Consider the following 9,791-nt stretch of genomic DNA (forward strand, 5'->3'; position numbering starts at 1 on the left):
ATTTCAATTGGGATTGCATTGAATCTGTAAATCAAGTTGGGACATCTAGACAATATTGACATCTTGACAATATTGTATCTTCCTATTAATGAACATTGACTATCTCGTCATTCATTTAGTTCTTTGAGCTTGTTCATCAGAGCTTTGTGTTTCTCCTCATAGTTCCACACATATTTTTTAGATATGCAAATATTTAATTTTTTGAGCTGCAAATGTAAATGATATCATGTTTTTAATTTCAAATTCTCCTTATTCATTGATGGTATATAGGAAAGAAATTGACTTTTTGTATTGATTTTGTATCCTGCACCCTAATACCACTTATTAGTTCCAGGAATTTTTTTATTGATTCTGTTGCTGGGTGAACTGGGGAGACCATGGGCCCCGGGGCCTTGAGCCAGCCCATCCCCAAAGGTGTCACCAAAGGTTCTTGTTCTTGTCTCGAGAAAGAATTCAAGGACATGCACTAAACACAGTGGATGAGCAACGCAAGTGGCAATGTTAATTAAAGGAAAAAAGTACACTCTTGAGATATGAGAATGGGTAAATGAGAGAGAGAGAGAAATGCACACTCTGGGGGTTGGGTTTCTATTTTTTATTGACAGTTAAGTAGGGGGTGGAATATTCATTACTTGGGGCAGGGAGGCAAGGTTTCATGGCTTTTCTCCTTAATTTGGTCAGGTGTTTCCTGTTATGGCACTCCACATCTTGGGCCTTTCTGGTTTGATCCGGCTTTTTGTGGGGTGCTGCCAGGACAGGTCTCTGACTCTTCTGAGAGCTGGTGGTGACTTCCTCAAAGCTGGCCTCCAGATATCCTGTTAGATCCTAGCTAACTGCCTACTCCAACAATTATTTCAGATTTTCTACGTAGATAATCATGTCATCTGTGGAAATGATAGTTTTATGTCTTCCTTTCCAATCTGTACACATTTTCTTTTCTTGTCTTACTGCATTAACAGGAACTTCCAGTACAGTGTTGAAAAGGAGTGGTGAGAGGAGATGTCTTTGCTAGGATCAGTTGATCCTAGTGGAAAACTTAGTTTCTCACAATTAAGTGTGATGTTAGCTATGTTAGCTAACGAGCTAGCTTGCTTTCTTTCTGTTGTGAAAGCTTTTGTAAACTTAGGTTTTCTGATACAATTCTGTCTCCCTCTCCCACGGTTTCTCCTAGCTATGTTCATTTAAATTTAAATTTTTTGTTTACATATTTTGTTTTTCAGAAAAGGTAGAGTATAAATATACACATATATATTTATGCATGCATTTTTTTCTTTCATATATGTGAGAAATTAAAAAACAGAATAACAGAAATATTTCTTCCAGAGAAAATTTTCCCTTCTTTTGTGTTAAACTTCATGCAAAAGGGGAAGACTCTCGTTTATTGGATATTTACCACATAGTAGGCATTTTACAGACATTGTTATTTAGTTTTCTCAACTATATCAGGATAGAACTAGTATATTTATAGTTAAATATCTGGGGCTTAATGAGGTTAAATAATATACCAAGGATCATATAGTTGAGTATATGACAGAGCTATAATACAAAGAGAGGTCAATCTGAGACATGATCCAATGCTCTTTTTATACAGCACAACATATTAATGCATTTAGCATTCTTCTTTAGTAGTAATTAGGACCATTTAATCCCCAATAAATAAGATTATACTTGCTATTTACCTTCCTTATTACTACTTTCTCACTTTTCATTAAAATAAAACAAGGGAGTACTTTTTCTTAAAATGAGGGAGCACTTAACAAATCTCTTTCTCATCAGGAAAATGCAAATCAAAACCACAGTGACAAATGGCCTCACATTTGTTAGAATGGCTATCAAAAAGACAAGAAATAAGAAGTGCTGGTGGGTTGGGGCACCTGGGTGGCACAGCAGTTAAGCGTCTGCCTTTGGCTCAGGACGTGATCCCGGCATTATGGGATCGAGCCCCACATCAGGCTCTTCCACTATGAGCCTGCTTCTTCCTCTCCCACTCCCCTTGCTTGTGTTCCCTCTCTCACTGGCTGTCTCTATCTCTGTCGAATAAATAAATAAAATCTTTAAAAAAAAAAAAAGAAGTGCTGGTGGGAATGTGAAGAAAAAGAACCTTTGTACACTATTGTGGGAATGTAAATTAGTATAGCCACTATGGAAAACAGTATGGAGTTTCCCGAAAAAAAAAAAAATAAGAGAACTACCATATAATCCAGCAATTCCACTTCTGGGTATATATCTGATGGAAGTGAAATCACTATCTACAAGAGATATCTGCACCCCTGTTTAAATGCATCATTATTTACAAAGGCCAGAAAGTGGAAACAACCTAAATGTCTATCAGTGGATGAAAGGATAAAGAAAATGTAGTGTGTATATAGTAGTGGAATATTATTCAACCATAAAAAAGATGGAAATCTTGCCATTCGCAACAACATGGATGAACCTGGAGGGCATTATGCTAAGTAAAATGAATCAGACTGAGAAAGATAAATACCCTATAACCTCACTTATATGTGGAGTCTAAAATCAAATCAAAACAAAACAAAAATCCTAAAACCAAGCTCATAGATAAAGAAGACTGATGGTTGCCAGAGGTGAGGGATAGGGGTTGCTGAAATAGGTGAAGGGGGTCAAAAGGTACAAATTTCCAGTTATATAATAAATAAGTCCTGGGGATGTAATGTGCAGCATGGTGACTATTGTTAATAATACTGTATTGCATATTTGAAAACTGCTAAGTAAGAGCGTAGATCTTAAAAGTTCTTACCACAAGAAAAATATTTTGTAATTCTGTGTGGTGATGGATGTTAATTAGACTTATTGTAGTGATCATTTTGCAATATATAAAAGTATCAAATCATTGTGTTCTACACCTGAAACTAAAATAATGTATTATGTCAACAACACCTAAAAAGAAAGAAAGAAAACAAAGGGGACCCAAAGTTTCAGACACTTCTCTTAACAATGTCTTGCTTAAAAGAAGCCAAGAAAATTTCAGCATTCATAGCAGCTTTTTGGCACATCTGCTAATAATAGTTGGAAATAAAATAGAGGACTAGAATGGGAGGTACCTTCTAGAACTTTGACATTTCATCACCTACCCCGTGGTCTCTGCTCCTGAGACCTGTCCAGCATGAAATGGAATTTACTTATCAGTGTACTACTAGAAACGCAGACCTGACTTAAGAGAGCCTGTTACCAGAGAAAGGGAATAACCTTTTTCAAACCATGGAGTGAGCCAACAGGAATGAGAATGAAAACTCTGATGTCATAACTATGATATTGACAGTTAAGACTTCAAAACTCAAAAAATGAATAAAGTTGAATATAAAGGAGTAAGAAGATAAACAAAAATCCTGTATTCCAGCTACGCTGGTGATGCTATAGAGATTGCACCATCATAAGAGTAACCTGTCTGTACAACAAAATAAGCATCTGCTCTAAGAATAGCGTGAGAGTATCTGATCACCATGGGGGAAACTCAGTCCCAAAGGCCAATCAAGGGGTTCCAGAGGGAACATATCCTGAGGATATAACTGACAATCTTCTCTCATAAATTCTCACTTTTGGAATTCATAGGAGATTTATCCCTTAAGAGGAATAGGACACAGATTTCAGAGAAACACAGATAGGTCTCTGTTGTGCAGCAAATGAGCCAGTTTCTCTCTAAATTAGTATCATGTGTCCAGCAATGTAAGCACCCTCTCTGGGCTGCTCTCTGCCAAGGAGGCCGTGCCCTCCATCGTGCTTACCTTCTGCTGCAGTGAAAACAGGAGATTGCAAGTCAGACCTGCCAGATCTTTAAAGAGGTAGGTTCAGAAGACATGCAAGCATAGGATAGCTCTTAGGTATGCCTATTAGATCTGCCTTCTTCTATGTGTTTGTGGAAATAATAGCACCTCACCTTCCATGAAGAATATGAGGAGATTAATCTTTACAACTGAAGGGCTGGCAGTCAGGAAATGAGAGTGATGAGGATGAGGAAGTATGGAAAGTCCATCCTTATTAACCAGGAGGTGCATCCAGTCAGAACAAGGTCTTTGGGGGAAATAGCATGTTAGTGAAGTGACGTCTGGAAATGACTGACAAAGCGGCTCGGAGGGGCAGGCCAGATAAAACTTCAGCTCTTTCTGATTTTAGCCAAGTGTGGCTCTGCCACAGAGCAGATGATCAGGCATCATGAGGAGGGAGAACAACCTGACCGAGCACTGCTGGGTGGTGGGTTCACTCCCACATGACTTACAAAGCCCTTGCAAACCTCATACATATTAACCAACAAATACTTCCTCCTTTTCCTCTTTCCTCTTTCCTCGTGGTTTCTTTCCCTTCTGGGTTTCTCTGAATTTCTGCTATGGAGGTATTGCTCACAGCTTGGTTTTGCCAAACATGATCTAGTCACAGACCCAAGAGGAGCCTTACGGAGAAGTGTGGTGTAGAAAATTCTGAATTATTCTGAACCCTTGTGTCACTAATTGCAGTCATCAAGATCATCCTCCAAGCTCTGGCATTATGCAATCTGGAAAGTAATGCATTTTATAACGATTACATTAATAAATATTCTTAGCTAGACTTTTATTGAAAGTGTCTGGATCTGTATTCTGTGCTTGTATTTTTCTGAATAAGTATCATCACTCAATCATGTCAGTTGGGTCATTTAGGCCCAAATGATGACTGTCCCTCACTAATGGAGCAGCTCCTAAAATAAATTAATAAATTAAGACCAAACTATTAACAACAAAATTGTAGGCAATTTCATAGGCTTTGTTTTGCTTTTCTCACCATGGAAATCACACAACATCTAAGTCTAACTCAGAGAAGGAAGTTTCCACAAAGATTCTCCTTCAACTGCCCGAAACAACGCCAACCTTCCACACCTAGAGTAGGATGAGGGTGACGGGGTGAGGAAGTAGACAGGGAATCTTTGTCCAATGGGAAAGTTTATGGCTGCCACCACTGTTCTTGGTTTCCAGAGGCCTCTGCTTGGCACTATCTGACATTTGGGAGTCTCTGCCTCTATCCATAAGCCAGAAGATTAGAGGCCTTTCTAGGACACTTTGTGACACTTCAGGCAAAACCCTCAAAAATCCTTAAATAATACACAAGATACATTGCTCAGTTTTTCTACCTGTTAGTAGAGATGTAACCTAGACCCATGTTTTACAGAAGTATTTTAATTCAACAGGTAGAAGACGGAACTGATATGAAACCTATTATGTAGGTGTCTGGGAGTTCAAATTTTTATTAACAAACCGTGATGAATACCGAAGAATGGATGGTATGTTTGATGCTTTTTGTCTTAGTTGTCAGAGGACCTTAAGACACCAACACTTACAATTCAACACTGATCCAGATTAACAGTGAAATGCATAAAGATTTCAGTGTGTCATTACCTTTCTTCCTTTCTGATGCCTAACATTTGTGTCTCTAATTCCAAAGATCTAAGTAATTGAAATTCTGTGTCCAATATCAAGGGTCTATATCTCCTAATCTATAGATACAAATACATGATTTTCATACCTACTTACATTCGTGAGTACTGCCATTAACCTTTTCCATGCTGCTTATCACATAACATCCTGTCTTTTACTGTGAGAAAATTCTGAAAGAGAAACACGAGAATACAAAGATTCACAGTCTGATCATACCAACCACTCTCCAAAGGTCATAGACTTCAGCAGTATAGTTATATTATTTATTTAATGGAATAATAGAATCTGAGGGAGCTAGGGATCTCCAAAAAGGAAATAATCCTGAGGATGGTAGATTAAGGCCATCTTTGTCATTGTCACTTTTCTTCTCCATCCCTTAGGAAGCCATGAATATGTCAGGAGTCAGCACAGTGACTGAATTCCTACTCGAGTTTTCCGTGCTCCAGGGAGGTTCAGGTCCTCCTCTTTATGCTGTTCTTTCTGTCCTTTCTGATGGGGAACGGGGCCATTGTCTGTGCAGTGAAGCTGGATTGCAGGCTTCACACCCCCATGTACATTCTGCTGGCCAACTGCTCACTCCTGGAGATCTGTTACATCAACACGACTATTCCCAATATGTTAAAGAACTTCCTATCTGAGACCAAAACCACCTCTTTCACAGCTTGCTTCTTCCAGTTCTACTTCTTCTTCTCCATGGGCACCACTGAGACCCTCTTACTGCCCCTCATGGCTTTTGATAGGTACTTGGCCATCTGCCAGCCTCTCCATTATCCTATCATCATGAACAGCCATCTCTGCATGAAGCTGGTGGCCCTGTGCTGGGTCACAGCTTTCCTCTGCTATCCAATCCCTATCTACTTTATCACACAACTCCCCTTTTGTGGCCCCAACACCATTGACCACTTTGTCTGTGACCCTGGTCCTCTTCTGGCCCTGTCCTGCATCCCTGCCCCTGGAATTGAGCTTTCCTGCTCTATATTGAGCTCTCTTATTATCTTCTGATTCTGCTTTTTGTTTTTTATGCATTTGTTTTTTTAAATACTGCAAAGAAGTGAGATCATATATTTATGTCTTTCTCTGTCAAGTTAAAACCCTATTACATATAAGATAAATTCATTTTTTAGCTTTGTTTTTGTCTTTAAATTTTTTAAATTTTAATTGTAGTTAGTTGGCATATAGTGTAATATTGGTTTCAAGACTAGAATTTAGTGGTTCATCACTTACATACAACACCCAGTGCTTATCACAAGTGCCCTACTTAATGCCCATCACCCATTTAGCCCATCCCCAGCGCATCTCCCTCCATCAACCCTCAGTTTGTTTTCTATCATTAAGAGTCTTTTATGGTTTCTTTTTTTCTTTTTCTTTTTTTTTTACAATAATATTTTTTATTATGTTAGTCACCATACAGTACTTTCCTGGTTTTTGATGTAAAGTTCGATGAGTCATTAATTGTGTATAACATTAAGAGTCTCTTATGGTTTCTTCTCTCTCTCCCTCTCTCTCTTTTTCCCTTCCCCTATGTTCATCTGGGTTTTTTTTCTCTTAAATTTCACATGTGAGTGAAATCATATGGTATTTGTCTTTCTCTGACTTATTTTGCTTAACATGATACACTCTAACTTCATCCACATTGTTGCAAATGGCAAAATTTCATTCTTTTTTTTTTTTATTTTAAGAAGTATTTTATTTATTTGAGAGAGAGAGAGCATTCCCTCAGAGGGAGAAGCAGACTCCCCACTAAGCTGGGAGCCCAAGAGAGGGCTCGATCCCAGGACCTTGAAATCATGATTTGAGCCAAGGCAGACACTTAACCGAGGCACCCAGTTATATTCTCAGGTGACTGAGTTTATAGTGCATAGTAGGCATTTACTGAATGAAATAGTGGTTGAATACCTTTCAGACTTGCCATATTATTACCCAAAAGCTAATCTACTGAGTTCATGAACTATCACTGAGCACCCAATCTGAGCATCATCAGACAGTCTTAGTGACTCTGACCAAACGTGTAGCAAGGTCACATTTAAACCTGTGGCCTACTAATCCCTTCTTGCCTCATATCCCTGTCATGTGTCAGTGCCCATTCTAAATATAAGCCTCCTTAGTCATTTGCTCTTTTAAACTTTCAAATCTATAATCACCATTCTGCTCAATACTTCTTATGCCATCGTTTCCTTTACAAGAGCTCCCTCTCCCTTTTGTATGTTTCTTGGTGCATGGCTCCACTCTTGACATTTGCCAAAGCCAGAAACTTGAGGATCATTCAAGACATTTTCTAATTCTGTCACCTCCCATAGTCAGGCAGCCACCATATCCTGTTGATTTTTCCCTACCAAATGTTTTTCAAACCCATCCCGAGCACATAGGAGATCGATGTAAATGCTTTCTTTGTTTGGATGGTCCAGTATTGGAGTGGAGCTGCTCTACATGTAACATAGAGAGAAAAATGGGCCAGTGCTATATAACTCAGCGGTCCTCTTATCTCACTGTACTTAAAGGAAAATAAATAACACGACATTGATTTAGGATCAAATACCATGTGCCATACTGTGTGCTCTTGAGCAAGGTTAACACCTATTTTTCAGAGCTCTTGTGCAGATACTGTTGAATACATAGGCCTGGTACAGTTCCTGGAATATATTAGACCTGAAAACATACATAGTTCTTGTTAATACTACCAACAAATATGATTACAAAGTAACTAGAATAATTTTTTAGCATAACCATTTTTAAAAAATAATTTTTATTTTGTTATATTAGTCACCATATAGTACATCCCCAGTTTTTGATGCAATGTTCCATGATTCATTATTTGCATATAACACCCAGTGCACCATGCAATACGTGCTCTCCTTAATACCCATCACTGGCCTATCCCAATCCCCCACCCCCCTCCCCTCTGAAGCCCTCAGTTTGTTTCCCAGAGTCCACAGTCTCTCATGGTTCATTCCGCCTTCTGTTTACCTGCCTTTCTTCTTCACTTCCTTCTCCTACCGATCTTCCTATTTCTTATGTTCCATAAATGAGTGAAACCATATGATAATTGTCTTTCTCTGCTTGACTTATTTCACTTAGCGTTATCTCCTCCAGTGCCGTCTATGTTGCTACAAATATTGTGTAATTGTTCTTTCTGATGGCTGAGTGAAAAAAATATTAAATGAACCAAAGAAACATTAAAAAGTCATTAAGTTTCCGTGTATCACACAGCAGAGCTATGGGTAGCTCTCTTTGCTCAAATTTATTTTACTGACTTTCTTATATATTCTGTCACTTAAAAACATAGAGCTTCAGCTGATATAAGGGAAGAAGACATTAAAACATGGTAGTGTTAATAATTCTAGATGTAGAAAATAAATGGTTAAAGGAAGGGCATTATGTTAACTGTGATGTACATAAGAGTTAAGGGGGAATAAGTTATATTTAATTTGGGGTGTTTTATGTAGAAAATGAGTTATTGAACAGAACATCAAACAGTCTTCTAATAGGAAATTATGTAATTTATCAAATTTCGGAATAATGAGGCATTTCTTTGTGAATCATTAGGCAAGACATTTTCAGGGATTGTTAAGCTGAGGGAGATCTGAGTCGCTGGGCCCTGGACTCAACAGTTCATGTAACACAACTTATTATCAAGTTACTGGAGATACTTTGGATAAAATGACATATCTAGAGATATGAAATCAATACAAGTTTGCAAAAATGTATTAATATTAAAGTGGGATTTTACTGAAGCTAGCATCCATTTGTAGGTGTCTTAGAAAAAATGCAGTGATACCTAGACAGAAAAGTTAGTTACCCTTCATGTTAGGTCTACCCTTCATGATAGTGTGGAGAAAGCTGGGAATAAACATTGAGTCTTTATCTTCTCATTGATTCCTCTCTTTCCTTTAAGTGGGCTCAAAATGCAGCAGCCTGACCCTGAGAACCCTGGGATATACAAAGGTAACTGCTGACAGCCCCTTTTTTTTCCCTCCTGAAGTGCTGAAAAAAAGCAGTTACAGCAATAGAGTAATTCTGTTGGACAATAGGATAGCTAGTGAAAAGAAGCACAGCCCTATAATCCATCCTTGAGGCGTGGGCCTTAATTGACATATTGATATTTTCATGAAGAGCTAAGAGAACTCAATCACCCCCAGACACCTAGATCTTTTATTTGTCTCACTCAGCAGAGGAAATTTAACAGGTGACTTTTATATATTGGTTACTTTTGCTGTAGAGTGGCCGAAAGATGTGAGATCTGATCCTCATGAGGAGATTTCAAGATGGGGATACAGATGAATAAAGGTGAAGAATGTATTGTTGAGACTCGAGGGTGCAATTAAAGTTTCATCTTAGATTATTGTGAAGTCTTCAGTCTCCCCTTGGGATGGT

The 9,791-nt window shown here is 38.3% G+C and overlaps 1 pseudogene; it reads left to right on the forward strand.

Moving 5' to 3' along the window:
* Nucleotides 1-5,806: 5,806 nt before the first annotated feature.
* On the forward strand, nucleotides 5,807-6,422 carry LOC125283567 (olfactory receptor 11H6-like; annotated as a pseudogene).
* Nucleotides 6,423-9,791: the final 3,369 nt, after the last annotated feature.

This window comes from Ursus arctos, unplaced genomic scaffold (genome assembly GCF_023065955.2).
Source record: "Ursus arctos isolate Adak ecotype North America unplaced genomic scaffold, UrsArc2.0 scaffold_31, whole genome shotgun sequence".
Taxonomy (NCBI): Eukaryota; Metazoa; Chordata; class Mammalia; order Carnivora; family Ursidae; genus Ursus; species Ursus arctos.